This window comes from Camelus bactrianus, chromosome X (genome assembly GCF_048773025.1).
Source record: "Camelus bactrianus isolate YW-2024 breed Bactrian camel chromosome X, ASM4877302v1, whole genome shotgun sequence".
Lineage (NCBI taxonomy): Eukaryota > Metazoa > Chordata > Mammalia > Artiodactyla > Camelidae > Camelus > Camelus bactrianus.
The window spans coordinates 18,238,568-18,260,541 of record NC_133575.1 but is presented as its reverse complement, the minus strand read 5'-3'; the positions used below and the strand labels follow the sequence as shown (position 1 = coordinate 18,260,541).

Genomic DNA, 21,974 nt, shown 5'->3' with positions numbered 1-21,974 from the left:
AACATTTCCAGCACCCCAGCATTCTTGACTCCTCTCAGTCTGTATACTCCACACTACCACAAAGGTAACTGGTTTTACTAAGGTTCAACTTACACGCTTATTGGGAGGAAACCCCTGTACAATTTTCTTATTACTTCTCTAAATTTAATGTAGTCTGCTTTCAACCAATACCTTAAACAATGGTAAAAATTCACAGTGCATAACTGTAGTAAAAACCCTTTGGGATTTGTGCCTAACTTAATGACCTCTTAACCAACCCTCCAATCTAGAAGTTAACTCCCACAGTGTATTTATATTCTCCTGGCCATAGTTGATTGGCACTAGATATAAAACAGTAAAAATAAGTTCATCTTTGAGCACAATAAAATCAAAGTCCTATCCCTGAGAACCTGAAACCATAAGCAAAGGTCAACCTGGCTCTCTCTGTCTCTCTCTTCTCTCTTGGTGGCTGGAACACAGGAGCCAAGAAAGGCCATTTTCCAACTTCAGCTTAGACTAGTGAGATAAAGTTTACAAATAAAAAATAAAAAGAATCCAGGGAATGCTCTGAAAAACAGAGTAGAGGGAGCAGGGAGAGGAGGCTTATCAATAGATTTTTAGCTCCTGATTCTAGACCTTTCTGAGGTCCAGCTACAAAACCTTGTCTGCCTTGAGTTTTTGCAAGCCACCCCAATGACCTTAACGCTCTCTTTTCAATTTAAGTCAAAAACAAAAAGAACTTAACCAATCAAATAATATACTACTAAACACTAATCACTGCTTCAAAAGAGCAGACATCAAGGATTAGGGCTTACTCATGTTGTATTACTTACATCTCCTCCCTCATTGGTTTCCTTATCTCTACTTTCTCACTTTCTAATCCAACCTAAATGGTACTATTAGACGCGTATTTCTTTCATTTTCATCATTTTTTGCTGATGGTATAAGTGCTGCCTGTTGCTTACTAAAATTTTAAATAACAAGAGTCATTTTTCTAAAGCATCAGCTAGGTGATATCACTTCTCTGTTCAAAAAATGTTTATTGGCTCCATGCTGCCTCCAAATAAAGTTCAAACTCCTGCCATCGTCTAAGTTCCAGCTGAAAATTATCCTTCTATCCTTATCTTCTCTAACCTTTCCTCGAGCACCTCCCCCCTCACCACCACACACACACTTCAACCAAGCAAAAATGCCCAATGTCCCCGTAAGACCCAAACTCTGTATTTGGCTCAGGGTTTCTTCTACCTGGAACACCTTTTCCCCAAACCCCCTTGCTCACACACAAAAAAGGAAAAGCTGAAAATAATCTCCCCTTCCACTGAATTTCTTTAACACTTTATCCTTTTTCTTTAATTGTACTTATTTGTTATAAATTATGATCATTTATAGACCTTATTTTCAGATGCTAAATTCGCATACATATTCCTTAACAAAATATCCATGAGAAACTCAATTAATTAATATTAATATAATAAATGGATTTTCAGCTTGTCAACCCTGAGACATAGTCTACTCTTTTTCCAGAAAGAGCATGTTACTTATTCAAAGTGCTTCAAGTTAAAAGGACTAATAGACAAAAAAATTTTTTTCAACTATGAAAAATGGAACATGTACATGCTCTAAATAAATTGTCACTGCTCTCTCCTTAACAAAATCACCTCTGGCCATAATTCTTTCTCCTCCTTTAAAAATGTAATTACAAAATGATAAACGTAAACTAATTTTCTAAGCGTAATGACATGAAATTAAGCCAATTTAGAAGGCAATAAATGGGATTCATTAAGGCATTTAAGGCTCCTCTCTCCAATTTCCGTACATAAATCCAAACCCATCAGCTCTAAGAATTCTCAACCTGCACAGTAAGTCCTTTTCTCGGCTTTTCTATTATATTTTGGACAGATAATCAATCCCCTTGATTTGGAGCTCCCTCCTTCCTCAGTTTAAGTGATGACCTATTTCTCTTCCCCCCTCCCATCCGCTGTTCACTCGCAGCCCTTCTCGTAACTGCAGCCTTGCCAGCCTTGCCAGCCTTGCCCGTGGCGCCACACTCAGCCCTCTTTTCTGTTTTCTCTTTATTCCAGGGTTTCAACTCCCACTTACACAAAGATGATTCCCTAAATCCACATACTCAGGGTACTACCCAACACTTCCACCAGGCTGTCTGCCCAACAGTTTCATCAGGAGGAAACCCTGCTTTCTCCTGACATGACCACTATGGCCTTTTCCTTCTTCCCGGCTTATCTTCAGTCCGGTTGTCAGACCATGTCCATTCCTTCTCCACAACTTCTCAGAAATCTGTCCCTTATTTTTATTCCCACTGTCACCATGCACTCTCAGCTTCATATTTCCTGATCCCCAGGGAACGAAAATAGCCTCTCAACTGGCCTTTGGCTCCTTTTTGCCACTCCCACAACAAATGACCAGGAACCTACAAATAAGGGCTGGTGACAAACACCAAGGCATTCCTGCAATTCGTGGGCAGACGAATCCTCCGAAGCACTGCTTTGATCAAGGCACGCCCTGCTCAGAAAGCTTCAGCAGTTCCCCCAAATCCGGGGTGCTCTAAAATATTAACCCAAGCTATCGTAACAGACTTACTTGTTATTATTCCGATCATTTTACATCATGTCCATTTCTTAAGAGATATTCTGGCCCAAATGGAAGGTGTCCACTTACCTCATTTTGACTCAGGTAAGCAGTAACTGTTCAAAATACAGTTTTGACTGGTTATTTTCCCTTCTATTTTGTCATTATAAAAACTCAAATCAGGAAAAATGTTTTGTACTTCCAAGCAGAGATGACTATACTTCGGCTTCATAACCCCTGTGGGGAGAATTAGAAGTAATTCTCCCTGAAAATCAGAATAAAACCAATGTTCAAAGAATGGAACGTACTCGGGAGAGTTCTCTGGATTGTGATCAAGTAACTGGGGAGTGGACGCTGATAATGTAACTGAAAGTGCTCCTACCTTTGCTGTAAGAACCATGCCCAAAGACCAGGTGAATCTGAAGACAAATAAGCAGATTGGTTCAGAGAAGCAAGATCCTAACAACTAGGGTAAACACATACTAACGTTTAATCTGATTATCAAATGTCCTCAAAATACTTCTGGGACCCCACTCTCACCTTAAGCTCAGTAAAACATTCCCTGCCCGGATACAGGAGTCATGATTCTGAAAATGCTGTGGAAGAATCCACAATTAAAAGAAAAAAAAAAAAAGTGCAGTTTTAAGGGAAATAACAGGTTGAGAGAAAACTCAGGAAATTCACAATAACTTTCTTCCAGTCTTTAAAATAAAGCAATAAAAATACCACATCAAGTTAATAGATACAGCAACAGCATTTTATCTATCTTAAATTAGGAATAATGAATATAATTTATTTCTGTTTTATATCTCTTGATGCCTAGACACTTTCATGGTCTCCCTCGTGGACAAGTTAACAGAGTGCTTAAATATTCACTTTGTTTTTTGCAGCTAATATGCACACAAGAATCGTATGCCTTTTAATTTTATGACTTGACTATCCTCTCCTTAAGCCAAGCTAAGAGAACCAAATGATACTATACACGGTAGATGGAACTGTGCAAGCTATAGGAAAGGCAAACAAAAGCAGATCTGTCTATAACAGAATTTTTCTCAGAGGGAAATAGGAACGGGTGAAAATTTACATTTAAAGCCCAGTTGACATCTTCCCTCTTAAACTACATTTCTTTCCCGACTTTTCCGCATATTGTTCAATGTTAGCCATCATTTCTTCAGATATCTGATTTTCAAATCTGGAATTCTATTTCACTTCTTTTCACCAATTCAGCCCTTAAATTAAGTATGTCTCAAAGCCAGTCACTCCGAAATTCATCATGTTTCCTATACTTTCATTGCTACCACTCTAACAAGCTCTGGTCATCTTATATCCAGAACCCAGAGGGCCTTTCCCATTTTCTTCTGTTTCCATACTTTCTTCCATTTTCTCTGTCCATTCTTTTTTTTCCCCCCAGTGTTCACTCTTATTAGAATTTCTATTTTAGGATATAAGAACTCCTAAATCTAGCCTCCATATTGCTTAAAACTTTTTCTCCCGTATTTTCTATCTTTGCCTTTCTAGTACATTCTCAGAATGCCTAGACTTTTTTCTAAGCTAACTTCATCTTCATCTTATCTCCATCTACTGAAGTTTTACTTAAAAGATCATGTTTTAATGTCAATATAAACTTAAGTTTCTTTTTCACAGCAATCTTTTCTTTTTGGTAGATACTATATCTTATCAAATATCTCTGAGGGTTTAAAGTTTATTCTGTACAGTGTATTAAACTGTGTCCTTGCTGTTTCATTATTCATTGGGTTGAATTTGGTGCCTCTCTTTCAGACTGCTGGTTCTCCTCAAAAGTATGGTTCTTATAGGTTGTCCATTCTTATTTGTGGATGAGGGTCTAGGCTAGAGTTACATTCAAATAGCCGGGCTGTATTTCCTCAGCCCAAGTGAGAATCTTCATTTGCATAGCAATGAACTTAACTTCTGACCAAAAGAGTCCTGTCTAGAATGAGGCCATGAGAGAGAAAGGAACCACTTAACCAGCCAGGCTTTACCTCACTATGGTGGACAATTACGCCACCTTGCAGGTACTGGAGGACCAATATCCTTCAGATAGGTACAAGCTACCTAAAGCACTGTCCTGCACTTTCTTCCCACAGTATCCACTTTAGAATTTCCTATGGATGAATCTACAATTCAGAGAGCTGAATTTCTGGCATCATCTCAGGAGGAAAACCACTAGAGACATCTATAATGATAAGTAAATAGCTTGGCTTTCCATAACTATAACCTGGCTAAGCCCATGTCTTGCTCCTTCTCCTAGGACATCCCTGCTTTTGACAATGGGGATAATGCAGAAAGACAATTTGGGGGTGGTCCTTCCCACTTTCTGAATGGGGCCACAGGTTGACTAAGCTCTCTAGAGTTTTGCCATTAATTGATTCCCAACTGCTTTATTCAACCAGAAATTCATCATATTCTGGTCTGCAGGTGGCATACTTCTCAGGTTTTCTTGTTTCTCTGAATTTTTATACTTCTTCCTCAGTGTGATTTTGAAAGGAAAGAAAAATAAACATGTGTTCTCTAGCCTATCTTGAATTTGAAGTCATGAATTTGTACGTGTCAAATAAAACAGCATGGAAATAGGTAAAAATAAAAAACTGAGACAGAAATTTAAAAAAAATAGCAGTGAAAGTTACAACTCTTATCAAGGCCTGACAAAGCAAACATTCAAAAAATAAGGAAAGAGATGTATATAATTAATAGTATTAATCTAATAGCTTTAATCCAAATTCCATTCCCTAAGAATAGACTATTTTATTTTCAAACAACCTTGCAGACTCTCTGTGTCAAGAAGAGGAAAAGAAAATGCTGAAAATGTCAGAGCCCCTGTCCTTCCTTGCCCTGTCCTACCTGGAACTTTTGTACACTTTGCTCAAAAACTCAATGCCAAGTTTTTGTTAAAGATTAGTTTTTTTCCACAAAACCATTTGAGCCAATCAATAATTTCAAGGTTTTGTTTGTTTAAAGTGTAAGAGTTCCAACTTTCAAAATTTATTCAAATTTGGTCCTAAAATGACAAACCTTCTTAAAATCTTATTTTTCCAAAGCCCCTATTCATGTTCAGATTAAGGGTTGCCAAAATACCTAAATGTCCAGTGATAGATAATGGATAAAGACAATGCAGTATATACATACAGTGGGATATTATTCAGCCTTAAAATTCTGTAATTTGTGACATGGATAGAGGAAGACATTATGCTAAGTGAAATGAGCCAGATACAGAAAAAAAATCCTGCATGATCTCACTTGTATGTGGACTCTAAAACAGTTAAACTCAGAGCAGCAGATAGTAGAATGTTGGTTCCCAGGAGTTGAAAAGGAGATATTAGGGAAGTAATGGTCAGAGGATACAAAGTTCTAGAGACCCCTCTATACAGCACAATGCCTATAGCTAACAACACTGTACTGTACACTCAAAATTTGCTAAAAGAAGAAACTTATGTTAAGGGTTCTTACCAATAAGAAAAAAAGACTACGATGATGACAGGGTGGGAGGAAACTTTGACAAATGATGAATGTTTATGGCCTTGATGGTGGTGATAGTTTCACAGGTGTATACTTATCCCCAAACTCATCAAACTGTATACATTTAATGTGTAAAGCTTTTATATTGCAATCATACCTCAATAATTTTAAAAATAAAAAAATATTTAAAAATGTTTAAAGCGTTGCCAAAATATCCTCTGAACTTAGTTGCATTGATATGCTATGAACACTAAATACTACACTTTTTAAATGCCTTTGTCTTTAAGACTGCAGCTGGATGTTAGGAAATGCATGCACTTTTTAACTAGTTTTTGTTATGTAAAACAGTACAGCCTCCTTCATGAAATACTGCTATTTAATATACTCAATAATTTATCCAGGTTCATTACTTAACATTCTACTGTGCACCATAATGTCTAACAACATCTCTTTTTGATTTTCAAGTTTCAAAAAAAGTTTAAAATTAAAAAAAAAAGTGGTTTATTAGCTTTTGCTGAGACTCTGAACAGAAGTCCTATTTACATGTTTCCCCTAACGCAGTAAGCATTCTGCCTTCAGTTGCAGGTATACTGGAGTGGAGTTTGTGAAACACTGGATGTGATCAAAGGATGAAGACTGTTTTAACATAAGAAGTGGAGATTAATTTAGACTACATAGTACATGGAATAGTTAAACTAAATAAAACTGTCAGGGGAAAACTTTTTAAAGGATTAATTTCTGTCAAATGTAGTATATGATGAAGAAAGGTGGGTATCATCAGAAATTTTTTTACGCTTTTCCTTTTTCTTGCACCTGCCATCTTTCCAAAAATTGGGCATTTACTTCATCCTTGAACTGGTCATTCCCACAACTGTTAATTTAGTAAGTGTTTTTCTTACCAAACTCCTTCTTAATGAGCAACATGTCTCCTCATATTAGAAAATCTTTCTGATAATGCATTAGAATTTTGGTTTTTTTGGTAAGACTAAAGCATTCACACTTTCATGTTATTTTATTCAAGCTAATAACTGCTTTCCTCAGTTTTCTAGTTAACTAGCTGTAAAAATCATGTATTGTAGTTTTATAGTTCTTAAAATATTTTAAGTCTTTTCAAACCCTAAAACTTCTTAAAATCACTGTCTTGCCAGATCACCAACACAGTAACTTGACTAATACTGACTCTACTCTTCCCCTCACCTACATGAACACAGGCTTCCTATTAGTGCTTTTCCTAAATACATCACTTTGGGTATGTGAGGTTCTGTCAACGCAGTGCTGACACTAACAGTGTTCTCTGTACATCTTAAATACTGACAAGAATACCAGGCCTTTCAACAACTATAACAAATTCTTTTTAATTGACATTTGTAGAATTACGGAGTGTTTTTACATTGATTCTTCGCTAATACAATTAGAAGTATGCTTTGTACATGTAACTTAGTAAATCATTTAATCATTAAAAAAATTAAAAGAACAGGTTGGACAATGCAGGGCATAGTTTGCAATACATTTGCTTCTTTTTTGTCCTGTTTGCTAATCTTTATTTTTTTTCAAGTTTTATTGAGATATAATTGACATTCTGCACTGTATAACTTTAAGGTATACAACATAATGATCTGACTTACTTACATCATGAAATGATTACCACAAGGTTTAGTGGATATCTATCACCTTATATAAACACATTAAAGAAACAGAAAAAAGAATTTTTTTCCTTGTGATAAAACTCTCAAGATTTACCCTCAACAGTTTTCATATATGATGTACAGCAGTGTTAATTATCTTTATCATACTGCACATTACCTCCTTAGTATTTATCTTATAACTAAAAGTTTGTCCTTTTTGACTACCTTCATCTAATTCCCCCGACCCCCACCTGTTTCTAACATGACCAATAACAGGAATGTTCCACTGAGCATCAGCAGCATTAATTCCACGATCATTCTCTGGAGAAAAGCTAGGGAATCAGCCAATTTACACCAAAAAAAAAAAAAAAAAAAAAAAATCCATACCTGGCTTTTTTCAGGGGTTTGGGGAGACAGTAAAATGCTACTGGATAATAATCTAAAAGAGAGGTGGAAACTGAGGGGAAGCACAAACATACATAATTTGAAATAAAGAAAAAACACACAGATAAAGTAAAAAGTTGTAAGAAAACAGTCTTATAATTCTATAATATATAAGTCTATTAATAGTCTGAGGAGAAATGTAAGTTACAAGCATTAACTTAAGAGAGAGAAAACCCAATCACTGTGAAATTGCGGGGAGGAGGGCAGGGAGGAGAAAGCTGTCTGTTAACCTTTCAAAAAGCTCCAGGCTTTTCCCAAAAGATATCTGAACTACGCTAGAGCACAGAGGAGGAAAGTCTTCTCAATTCTTAATTTTTAATTTACCATTAAAAAAAAAACTAACAAAAACAATACAACCAAACTACAGACTTGGTTAATAATGAATTTCAAGTCAAGTATTTGCAAATCTGATACATCATGCAAAAAATACATATACACACATGTTGTACACACACACACACACACACACACTTCCTATTAGTGCTTTGACAAAATATGGTTATTTTAGAATTCAAGGCTGGAACCAAATAATGGCCCAAACTAACAGGTCAAGAAAGGAAAATCCTGATGTTCTCAAAAGATAATGAACAGTCGAAATTCAATATTATTTCTTACTTAAAACAAACTAGTCAGTCAAATTGGAATAGAAAGACATTTTCTTAAAAGGTTTAAAAAAATACAATAAATAGGAATAAAATACTAGTACATGGTATGACATGGATGACCCTTAAAAACATTATGCTAAGAAGCCAGATGCAAAAAAAAAAAAAAAAAAACCCATATATTACAGGATTCCATTTATATGGAATGTGAAGAATAGACAAACCACAGAAATTAGACTGCCAGGGACAGGAGGTGGGAGGTGATTGCTAATGGGTACAGGGTTTCCTCCTGGGGGTGATAAAAATGTTCCAAAATTACTGGGCGATGGGGGATGAGGGGGGTTTTAACTCATCTCCCATTAAATAAATTTTTTTAATTAAAAAAAATTACTGGTGATGGTAGCACAACTCTGAATCTACTAAAAACCACTGAACTGTACATTTTAAAGGGTGAATGTTATAGAAGCTTTATCTCAATAAAGCTGTTTAAAAAAATACAAATACCTGCAAATATTAAACTAGATCAGGTTACAACATGTTTTCAGATAGGAGAATGGTATCAGTATCACTTTATAACAAAAAGGCATAGTATTATAAAACTAAGGTAAAACACTACAAATACTCCTTCTAAAGTCAAACTTAAAACAAGGCTGCCCACTGTTATTACTTAAGATTGTACAGGGCAAAAAAAAAAGATTGTATGGGAACAGATAGCCAATGCAATTAGATAAGATAATGAAATCCAAGATATTATTATTATTCAAAAGAAATTATACTTATTTATATATGACCTATCTAGGAAATACAAGGGAATCAACTAAAAGACTAACAGCAGAATTAATTCATAAAGCGTGTTGGTACAACATTAATATACTTGAGGTCAAAAGCTTTCTCATGTAACACTTAAGAATGTAAAATCCCACTGATGGGAATAACTGAAAATTCTACTAAGCGGGATTTTTTTTTTTTAAGACAAATATATAGAGAAATCAATCTTGCTCTTGAATATGCTGGATCAGTAGTATCAATTCTCTCTTAATTTACTTTTACATTCAATCAAAATTCCAATACACTTTTTTAAATCAACTGACCTTATAGTCGCAGGTCTGCTTTTAGACTCTATTCTGTTCCATTGATCAGTCTGACTTTGCACCCACTGTTTTAATCACTGCAACTTTATAATAAGCTTTTGATGTATGGTAGTTAAGTTTTCCAACTTTTTTTTTTCAAGATTGCCTTTGCTGCTCCAAGCCCTTTGTATCTCCACATAAATTTGAGGACTGGTCTATTAAAAAAAAAATCCTGTTGGGGTTTTGATTGGTACTTCACTGAATCTCTATATATCAAAACTGACATCTTTATATACTGACACTTCCAATCCATGAACATTGTATCTCTCCCCATTTATTAGTTCTTTTTTCATTTCTCTCAGTAATGCTTTTACTAAAAGTCTTAGCATGCTTTGCTGGATTTATTTCAAGGTATTGGATGTTCTCTGACCTTATTATAAGTTGTATAGGCTTTTAAATTTTATTTTCAAATTGTTAGTATAGAGAAATACAATTTATTTTTGCATATTAATCAATGTTCCCCAACTATAAAATAGAAGTAAATTAGAAATAAATGTCAAAGATAACAGCCTCCCCTCAAAAAATTCCAATAAACTTGAAAAGTCTCAGTAATTCAATGGACAAGAGGAAAATTGTAAAAATCACAATACGTTTAGAATTAAATAATGAAAATCAATTCACATCAAATTCACAGTATCCAGAATTATAGTTCAGAAGAAAATTTATAGTTTTCAAGATATGTAAGAGATTAAAAACTAATTAGCTAAACTTCCAATTTAAATTTTTTAAATGTCAGAATAAATGCAAATAAAATAGAAGAAATATTAACCATATGAGCAGAAATAGAAAGGGTCAACATAAAGAACTATTTGAAAAGCCTTAATAATATAGGCAACTTACTGGCAGTACTGATCAAAAAAAAAGGAACAAATTGATGATATTTGACATTTTAAAGTCATTAGAGAAACCCATATTTTGTACCAATGTATTTGAAATTTTGTATATTTCTGGAATATTGTTCATTTTGTATAATCAACAACCAAAAAAAACCCTCAAGAAAAGCCAAAGACTTATCACCATGAAAGAAACTATTAATCAAAACACAACTCACAAAAGACAGCAGGCACAGAGAGTTTCACAGATGATTTCTAATCTAACTTCCCAGAAACAGCTCATCTCTATTAAATACAACTTGTTTCAAAGAAGAAATACTCCCCAACACATCTTAAGACGTTAGCATAAAAAGGTAAAGTTCATGGCAATAACAAATGGATGCAAATATCCAGGGACTCAAAAGACAGTTTAAAATACAAAATCAATAAATACAATTCATCACACCAATAGATGCAGCAAAAGCACTAGAAAAATTAATTCCTATTCATAATGAAAACTTTAAAATGCTAAATAGAACACAAACTAATAAATATCTACCTCTCCAAAAAACCCTCCACAATCAGTATCATACTTAATGATAAAATATTAGAAGCATTCTACTAACGTACCTAGACAGTGATGCCTGTTATTAATGCTTTCATTCAACTCTGTGCTAGAGGCATTAGTCAATGAAGTAAAAGAAAACAAAAAAACAAGAGGCAAAAAGGAATGGAAAAGAATAAAACATCATTATTCACAAACACCTACGTATTTAGAAAATACAGAAGAATTATAAACTCTCATTACTCCCACATTTCATTGAATTTAAATATACCACCAAATTTAAAATCCTTATTTTACCTACAACTAAGAAAAATATATTGTTAATTATGCTGATGCAACACCTTATTATCCAGAAATTTCATTTTAGATTTTTCAAGACAATTCTTTTAGACTTATTTAAACTATTTTCATCCTAGCTTGTGCATACATAGAAGGAAAAACAGAAGCAAAAGAAATTGGTAGGATACTCCTAAAACTTCACATTCAGAGTCTTCCTGTGGAATGCATTTCTACCCAAAGCTATTCAATCTTTCCTAACAATACTGTCCTCTGCCAACAAGAGCGCTGGTGATGCAGCATTTCTTAAAACATTCATTATCTATATAGGATTTTCTTTCTAGTCAGACACCCACTTCACAATTCCTTCTGCCTTCAGTTGTATTGCTTGGCATGAAATTACAACACAACAATGCAAGTACTCATTTAAGTGATGACAAAATGAAGTCTTGACCAGGTTTGTGCATGTAAAGCAATGATAACTACATCATGACAGTTACCCGGACAACAGTGATTACAGAACACTCAAGATTTAATTATAAAGCTATCATTATTAAATCAGGGTGGTATAGGTATATAGTCAAACAGACTAATGAAATCAGAAGAGAACATAAAAACAAATGTATATATATAAAAATATGATAAATCTCAGGAGTTGCATTATAAATCAGTGGGGAGAAAGGCTGAACTACTCAGCTATCTATATTAAAGATAAAATTGGATCGTTACATCACACAGTAGAAAAAAAAGTTCCAGATGAATTAATGACCTAAATATGAAAAAGCACAGTATCATTATGACCCTGGGGCAAGGGAAGAATTTCTTGCAGACACAAGAAAACATAAGCCATAAATGAAAAAAAACCTGAGAAAACTGACTACCTTCACATTAACAAGTCCTACACAAAAAATATTCCATAAACAAAAAAGATAAGCCACAGGCTAGGAAATGATATTTTCAGTGTGTATAACTACAAATCATTAGTATTCTGAATATTAAAAGAATATCCATTACCAATGATAAAAAGGCAACAATCCAATAGAAAAATGGACCAAGGATAGGCACAAGGAAGTCACAGAAAACTCAAACGGCCAATAAATACGTGGGAAAAAAACCTCAACCACACTAGTTATCTAAGAAATGCAAAATGAAAACAGCAATGAGATACCATTTATACCCAAAAGATTGGGAAAAATTGCAAAGTCTAATCTTTTGGCAGTGGTCTGGAGAAACAGAGGCCCATACACAGCTGGTGGGAGTGTCAAATGGAACACAATCTAACAATTTGGCAATTCCCCCTAAAGCTGACAAATGCACATATTCTTGAATCTAGCGATTTTATTTCTATCATCTCAGGGGAGAAGAACCTTGTAAGGAAGTTCACAGCAACACTGTTTAAAATTGCAGTAAACTGCTAACAACCAAATGGTCCCTCCAGAAGAAGAAATACACCACAGTATACTTATATATTGAAAAACAAAACGAATGAACTAGATCAGCAGTTTTCAAACTTCTTGGACTGAGGATCACTTTACACTCTTAAAAATTGAGGACCCCAGTCTTTGTTTATACAGGTTCTATCTAGAGATGTTTATATTAGAAACTAAATCTGAGGCATTTAAAAAATATTAATTCATAAAAAATAAAACCCACTGTATGTAAACATGAACATTTATTTTTAAGTAACTTTTTCAAAACAAAAAAAATTGTGAAAAGAGGAGCATTGTTTTACACTTTTGCAAATCTCTTCAAAGACAGGCTTAACAGAGGACAGCTGGATTCCCATAACCGCTTCTGTGTTCAATCTACTATGACATCATGCTTCGTGTAGCCTCTGTACAGGACTTGTGCAGTGTGCAGAGGACTGCGGCGGGAAGAATCTGATGGATCCCTGAGAATTCCTGGAGCACACTCTGAGAACTGCTCAACTTGATCCACATACAACATGGATAAATCTCAAAAACACACTGCTAAGTGAAATATCAAATGATACACAAAGTATGACACCATTTATGTAAAGTTAAAACACATAAAGCATTACTTGGTTATTTCTGGCAAAGACAGGAATGGGATAAGGAGGTACTCTTTAACTGGATCTGTAAGGTTTTCTTTAAACAAACAAGTTATGCAACAAATATGTAATAAAATATTAAGATCTGTTAAATCTGATACTTGCTTTTCAGTAATTCTGAAATATTTCATAGTTTTTAAATTTTTAAATTTTTTTTAATCCTAATGGCTATATTCTTCAAGGCCAAGTAGTTTCCTTAAAATGTACCTCCCTCTGAGTAAAATATATTTACAAGATTCTTGGATTTTATAAAAAGTTCTTTGGAAAAATAATTTGACAGGAGTAAGAATAGACTAGCCATATTAACAACTACCTAAGCAAAACTTCTGTGGTATGTATACCCCTTGGTCAAAGGACACAGTGGCTGGATGCTTGAATAGCTGAAAACTATTCAACTACATAAAATTCTCTGCACCCAAAAATTGAGATAATTGTCTTTAAATAATTGTCACTACCACGTGCCAGGTACTGCTTAGGCACAAGGATAAATGAGAACCTAGCTCTACGCCCAGAGTTTAGAAAAAATGACAAAAATATAAACACACAGTTAAAATATAATCAGTTAAATGCTAAATTAAAGATGTCCGCATCGCTATATGAGACAGAGAAGAATGAGTTTGGGAAAATGAGGGTGCCAGTATCAGAAAGCTTGAGGCAGGAGTTATTTTCAGGGCTCTGGGCTTAAAAAATTTTTTCTTTCCAATAAATAGTACTAAGTATCTACTATGTACCAGGGAAATCCTGTTTCAGCCAAGCTGAGGCAGTGAGATACCTGAGTGGAGACAATCCGTAGGCCACTGGAAACGCTCGATGAGAAACTAGAAGAGAGGGTAAGCATGGTAAAGGACACCAAAACCAGGTGAGAAGAGTCAAGAAAAAAGGGTAGAGGGCTGACCCTGAGGGAAATCCCATGACAGAAGACAGAGAAGGCACAGAGTGTTACTGAAACCCAGAACACTTTCATACCACACACCTGCTGACATGCTGGGGCAAAGTTTCTCAATTTGGGAAATAGTGGATTTAGGAATAAGTGGGATGAAAAGAAATGAAACTACTAGTAAAAGGAAAGGTAAGACAGGTGTGCGGTTTTTGTAAGATGAGCAAACCTCGTAATGTTTCTAAGGAGAGGGAAAGGCACCAGCAGAGTTAGAGGGCAATGATGCAAGCAGCAGAATCACTGACAGAACGCCATCCTTTGGGACCACTGGATCCCACAGGCAGAGCATCTGGGCCTAAAGAAGGCCAATTCTTCATGCAAGGAAAGAACACGAGGAAAGTCCAGGTAGAGACAGAGGAAGAGCATGAAGTGGAAGGAAGGAAACTCAATTGCTTAGATGGCCGTCTACCTTTCTGGCTTAAGTTAAAGAGTAGGTAATCTCTGCTGAGGCTGAGTGGTTTCAAGGACAAGTTGAGTTTAAGAGTAAAAAAGAATGTCTGGAATCGCCAGTGAGCACAAACACAAACATACAAACAAGGTCATCAGTGGCAATACAAATCCAGATGGGTTTAGAGAGGAAACATTTACCAAAAGCCATGTGGAAACAAGTTTTCTTCAATGCACTGTGAGTATATTTTCCAAAAAGGAAACTCACATCTATCTGAAACATACACATAAATTAAAAACTAACACCTTGTTTATCCAAGGTGGTTGGGTAAACAAGGTGTTCCACCAGTCAGTGTTCCGGACCATAAGGCCTACCCTTTCAGGCAAAAAGCATTTTATATTTAACTGTTTCCGACAGAAATTCTAAACCATACCCTTCTGTCTTCTGAACTATACAACTTGAGTCCAACTTTTAATCATCCACTAGTGCCGTACTGGAACATCTACTGCTGCTGTACTGCGTGTACAGCAACACAATTTTCTTTTAGGCCTCTTCTATGTCTTTTCTAGCTGTCAAGCTATAAAGCAGCTGGTTCTTTTAAGTTTACGTTTACCCTTACCATCTCAACAACCACAGCCCGCCTTAGCAACCTGTTTCTAGTCAGCATCCTACAACGCACTGTCTCAACTTTTCTAAACCATGGCCCCTTACGAGAAGCAGGAGAATCTTCAGTTCCTTCGCTTCCTCTCACGGAGTATCACAGCTCTGACCTGTTGCAGTCTGGGAAAAATGGAAAAACTGAAACAACTTTCCAGTGAATATTTACGCTACCTATAAATCTATATATCATAAAATTCTAGAAAACATTCCAGAAAGTGCATCTAGGATACTCAAATACTAATCAAAGTATGAGACAGCTCAGCTTAGCAAATAGCCTAAGCTACCCTGTCAAACGAAAAAGTAATTCCTCTTACCCGGTGGAAGAACAGGGATTGCAAAAAGGCCATCTGAAGGCTGCTGCCTTTTCAGTAATCGCTCTTCTAACCTACTTTTCAAAAACGACTTCTTTAAAAATTACCACGGGTATACTTACAGGTTCATTCCTCATTTTCATAAAGTAACCCACAGCACTGTTTCTGTAATTTTCAACCACAGTAAATGAAAAGCTAGAAACTCCTCCCCATTTCTGTACTAGAGAGATTGTAACAACTCTGAGCAAAAAGTTACTGGGAGTGAGAAATGAGGAACTGAAAAAAGGAGCAATTGTCTACTAGACGTGGATCATTCAAAAAGTAGCAAAATTGGCTTAACTTCTGAACATTCTTGATAATCATTTCTATAGTGAAAACAATGGTTAACTTGCCACTCTCATAATTTCTCAACTTTCAAACTTTTCCTAGTCCAAAGGAAGTGCTAAATGAATACAAAGCCAGGCTCAGGTGCGTCATCACCCGCCTATGTGAGGGCTCCCCGGCCTCCCCCATCGAGTATAAACCCCTCCACCTGGAAAGCAAGCTCCTCCACATCTGCCTTATTAAGCCACCACTCCTCTACCTACACCATCTACTCCAGCCAAATTATAAATACTTGCTGTTTACTAAAGAAGCTTCACCCTTGAAATGCCCTTTCCCCACCCCCATCTCACACCAACAAAGTTCTACCCATCCTTCAGTAACCTTCTCAAAATGTCCCCTAGCCTTGCCTTCCTCTGAAAGCCCAGTAATTGGTTGTACCTTCCCCGCAGCACTTCAGTGCCTTTCATCCTCATCTCCCTCTAAACAACGAACTTCTTGCAGCCACCGTCTGCATTACAAGGACCTTTTAATTCTTAGCACCTAACACAGTGCATCGCTAACACTGGGCTCGCAGTTTACAGGAGAGTTGTGTCGTTTGCAGTCAAAACCACTTTAAGGGATGGAATTCCACCTTATAACTTTTCAAATCAAATAGAGAAACTAAACCCCATGCCAGGTACATGAACAATAAATACTACATCACATTATATTGTCCTTCAGCAAGAAAACTAAAAAACTTTCTGCCCTTTTCTTACTCCTCAAAAAAAGTAAATACTTAAAAAAAAAAAAACTACCAACACATCGCTAGTAGCTTAAATGCACCTTTTCAAGAAAGTTGTTTCCAAATAATTGAAATTCTGAAGACTTAAAAATTTTTATTCTCCGTTTCTGAGCTGTGCAATTTGCACTTTTCCCCCTACTGGATAGAAGAATGGTAAAAACTTCTTTTCCATCAAATTTTATTTTCCTTTCTTTTTTATTTCTTCCTTTATTCGAGAAGGCGATGACTTGAAAAACAACTACATCGAGAGCACTCTTAGCAGTCACATATGACTTCGTTAGAGTAAAAATAAAATGTCTTGGGGTCCCCTTTGCAGTGGTGAGTCTAGATACGGAGTGGCCATCCGCCCCGACGGCCCTCAAGTTGCTACAAGAGCGGGGAAAAGGCGCGCGACCAGGGGCGCAGACGGACGAGATGGCCCCGGAGCCCGGGCGGCGGCGATGGCCGCCTGCCGCAGCTCAGTTAAAATGCAGCGGAAGCAGCAGCCAGTCACGGGGATGCGGGAGGCAGGGCAGGAAGGTGGCGCTGCCGCCGAGCGCCAGGAGCCCGAGAGTCCATCATGGCGGCAAGGGCAATGGCCGCCGTGGGGAGCGAGCACGCCCCCTCCGCGCGCACACGCTGCCGTGCCGGGCCTCCGGGACCCGTCACCGGAGCCGCTACCGTCGCCGCCCGCTCTCCGACCCCCCCTCACGGGCTGTAGCGGAATTTTCTCTTCAGACACCGCCTTCAAGATGGCGGCTCCCCCTCCCGGCAACCCCCTCAATCGTCCCCTGCAGCAGGCGCCGAGGCGCCGCCATCTTGTCCCCCGTCCCTCCCCCCCTCGCCGATATTTACATAGCGAAAATCGGCCCGGCCGGCCTGCGGCCTTCACCTCACGCCTGCAGCCTTCGCCTTCTTGCCAGGCCTCGCCCCCGCGCGGTGCCCCGTGCCGGCCGCGGAGCCCACCTGGGGCCCCTCGGCCGCCTCCCGGGCCACCGGGCGACCCTCCCCCAGCCCCCGCCCGTTTGCGGAGCGCGCCTCCGCCGCCGCTCGGGGCAGCCGGGCTCCTCCCCGGGCCTAACTGCGGCCTCCTTGGGGCCTGCTCGGCGCCGCGCGCCACACGGCCCGGCCTAGCGCGGAAGGGCGCCACGCGGGCCGCCGACCAGGCCGGGACCAGGCCCCTGCGCGCGCGCTAGGCCCCGCGGCCGCGGCGGCGCCCGGAACTCACCGGACGGGCGTGCGGGCGGTCGGCGACGGTGGCGGGTGCTGCAGGCCGGCCTTTCTCTGGAGCACTGGGCCGGGCTCCGGCTGGTGGGGCGGGCGGAGGGAGGGAGGAGGGGCCGAGCTCGGAGCTGACAAAAAGCGGCCCAGCTCCCCGGCACGGGCCCGCCGTCAGCACGTCACGTCACCGCCCGGGAGAGAGACCCAGGAAAATGCGGAAGGGTAGATAGGCCCCCTCCTTCGCCCGGTGTGTACCCCTGGAGCCCCGGTCGGCGCGCTCACGCCCTGCGACCGGGGAGCCCAGTGGCCTCGTTGCGGCGGGGTCTCCGGCGGCCGGAGTCTCCGTGACAGCGCCCCCCTTCTTTCCACCTCCTCCGCGCTCCCGCCCGCCGCAGCCGCCGCCGCCGCTACACACGCGCCGCTGCCGCCGCCTTGGCCGTAAAGCCCGCGCGGGGCCGCGGTCCGCCAACCCCGTGGAGAGGCAAGAGGCCCGCACTCGGCCTGGCCGCCCCCCACCATCTCCCGTGGGCCGCGGCCGCCCCCGGGGCCCTCCCCGGAGACCTACCGCCTCTCCGCGCCGGTCCTGGCCGAGGCGCCTGCTCGAGTTGTTTGCAGGCCCTCAGACCCCCGCCCGCAGTAAATGTGTTTTCTTCATCCCCGTGGCTGGAGAAGGAGATAAATTTAGCAACCCCCGCCGTCCCCTGCCTTCGCTTAAAAAAAAAAAATCTTTGAAATAAAATGAAAATAGGTTTGCCAGTCTAAATGGGTGTGTGGGCAAGAGGAGGGGTAGAAGGGTTATCCTAGAGCACCTACAAAACTTTAATTTTTCTTTTTTAATAAGCGTTCAATCAGAGAACCTAACTGATTTTATTAGTTTGCGGGAAAGAAAATAAGGAATAGGGTTACATTTTGAAACTGGTTTCGCACATTACAATGAACAAAAACTTTTAATGTATATTCTCTCTGTATCTGTGTTTTAGAGTTCGGCAACCTGTGAACTATGTCTTGTGTGACATATTTCACAATATGAATTTTTTTCGTAAATAATGAATTTTTCACATTCTTTAATAGAGGTGCAATTGGGATATGGACTTTTTTTTTTTTTAAGAACTACCCAAACAAGCCTTTTAAAGTTTAAAAAGAGACAGGAGAGAAAGAAAAATATGTATTTGATTAAACAAAGCATTTTTCAACTCCAAAAATGTGTATTTTGCATTTTCGTTAAATTTTTATGTTCTTTCCATACCGAACTTGGGACCCAAACTATGTTTAAAACTTACTAGTTAAACGTTAAATAATGTCTTTACATTAATCTGGAATCTGATACGCTTTATTTATTTTTTCAATTCACTAAGTGCTAGTTATTTTTAAGCAGTAAAGAACACAAAAGTTATAAAGCAAGCATACTGGTGTGAAATTTCTTTAAATACAGAGGCCTTGTATTTTAGTCTCTTGTCATAACTTTCCAAAACTCCCAGAATGCAATTTGTCCTTTCCTTCAGACATCTTAAAATTATAAAATTGCTTTCAAAAAAGAAGAGCAAAGGTACAGTAAGAAGAAATCTGTGAGAATGTACTTGATGGTAAATTTCCTCTCAAGGCTTTAACTTTGATTTTTTTTAAAGTGATTACATGATATGTCTTAATCATTTACAGAAAATTCCATTGGGCTGTGATACAATATTCACAGGTAAATAAAACAGTAATACTTTTTCAAGTAAAAAAAAAGAGAAATAGCTTGTATACCCACACTAATATAATCTCAAAATATTGATAACCAGCATTTAAGTACTTTCCAAGGGCCTCCATTTAATGCTATCGCATGTCAAGAATAGGGTCTCATCAAAAAAAGAAAAAACAACAGAATAGGGTCTCATCAATCATGCAACTGTAAGCAGCATGAACACAACCTAATGTCAGCATTTTTGTTAGTTCTTCCATAATTACCATCGCATACTTGTAAGTCCACTAGCACTTAAAAAAATGTCAAGGAGCATAAACGAAAAAGATGTTTGCTCAATTTAAAAAACCAGAAGTAGTTTAGGTATTGATAGTTTTAAAGAGCCTTTGCCATTATTTTTTATACATAAAGAGACTTAAGTTTGATGGGAAACAAGGGTGGCCTAGCTCTATTAATTATATTAAATAAACCTTTACTGAAGTCCAACAAAGATTATCCTATAGATGATTGTACAGATGATGAGGTCAGCTATACTTTTTTTTGAGTTTTTTTAAAAGAGAAAGTAATTTGTACTTTAAATCCATTTATGGAAGGCTATAAAAACTATATGATAAAAATCATTTTACTGGAAGTACATTTCATAAAAATGTCTCGTGATAAAGTGAAGGCACAAAGGAAGTATGAACAGCAGAGATCAGAAATTGTTCGATGTTATACTAAAATATAAAATATATTTAGTGAAAATATTCACAGTAGAACCTTGAAGGCACCTAAGATCACTGAAAGTATTTGGAAATCAAGCACTGAGTGCTTAAGCACCTTGCACTTAAAGGACCTGCTACAGACTATTTTGCACTGATACTTTTGTTCATTGTTTTAGTATTAGGGACCTAGAGAATTCTGGCACAGGGAGTAAAAAGATGTGGTGCTTGCCCTTGGGGAACTTAGGATAAGGAGGCTGTGTATGGCTAAATACAAACATTCTTAAGTGCTTTCATTTCTCACTTAAACACACAATAAAGTGAAATTTTATTTAGGGAGACTGAGAGCAAAACGTTTCAAAGGCATTTGCTGTGAATACGAAATAGATGGTTTCAAAGCAGTCAAAGGGATTTTGGTTACGTGCTAAAATTTATTTGTTCCTTCAGAGCTGTTAATGTATATCAGATAGTTAAAAGTAACTACTCAAGGTTCTGACAGTGTTTTAGTAACTTAACTAAAACTTCCTGACATGTTTATAGGTCCTTGAGCCAGGAATAGTACAAAGTCTTTCAATTATTTTTCCAGAAGAAGAAAAAAAAAGATTATTCAGAAAAGAAGCTGTTAAAAAAAAAAGAAAAAGACGCTGACTTTCACTCCCCATCACTGACTGATGGAAATCCAAATAAGAAACAATAAATTATCAGCTTATGAGAAAATATAGACCTTCTTGAATAAAGTTGTAATTCATTATTTTATATCCCAAAGATTAAATAAGATTTGCTTTCCCCTAGAGAGGCCCTGTTTTATTGTACTAAGCATGCCCTATAAAAATTAACCATTTATCTAGTGCTTGATACTTGAGTTATTTTATACTTATCTTAACATGAACAAGTTGTATCCTGTTGGAATTCAGCTGGCTGTAATTAATGCTAAGTAAGAATTTTTAATCTGAGTCTTTAACCACACACCCTCCACAAGGGAAATAATTTTAAAATAAACAGTGACTGACAATTAGGTGGTTTTCAAACAGTATTTTTCACACGAGTCATCAGTTGAATAAGATGTTGTTTAATTCCTGAAAATCAACAATAGTCAAATTCTACCTCATGGATCATAAATCACAGGACACAGCAAACAAATTAGCTCCACAAAAGAGGTGAAAATCAATATGTGAGCCCTAGAAGCAATATCCAGTAACAATGAGCACCCCAGGTGCCAGTTTGGGACCTCCATACTCAATTTTCCGTTAAAAGGAACCAGGGTTTCTGGGAGAAATGACTGATTACTGGGCTGGAGCAGAAAAGTACAAGATGAACCAGGAATATCTCCTCATAACAGAAAGCAAGAAAAGATAATGTCAAAATTGACTACCGTGTGTCAAAAGGTCTCAGGAGCCAGTTTAAAGAAGCCCAGTTGCTAAAGATGA

General features: G+C 38.0%; 1 protein-coding gene across 4 annotated transcripts in view; it reads right to left on the bottom strand.

Moving 5' to 3' along the window:
• ZFX (zinc finger protein X-linked) overlaps positions 1-18,795 on the bottom strand; it is a 46,388-nt gene extending 27,593 nt beyond the window's left edge. Inside the window, exon 1 of one of the 4 annotated variants that reach the window (XM_010970317.3) lies at positions 18,731-18,795. The gene's annotated coding sequence lies outside the window, so the exon portion shown is untranslated. Of the gene's footprint in view, positions 1-17,799; positions 17,925-18,172; positions 18,694-18,730 lie in introns of those variants that run through there. The other 3 variants (XM_074359318.1, XM_074359314.1, XM_074359315.1) reach the window with 3 other exon arrangements.
• Positions 18,796-21,974: the final 3,179 nt, after the last annotated feature.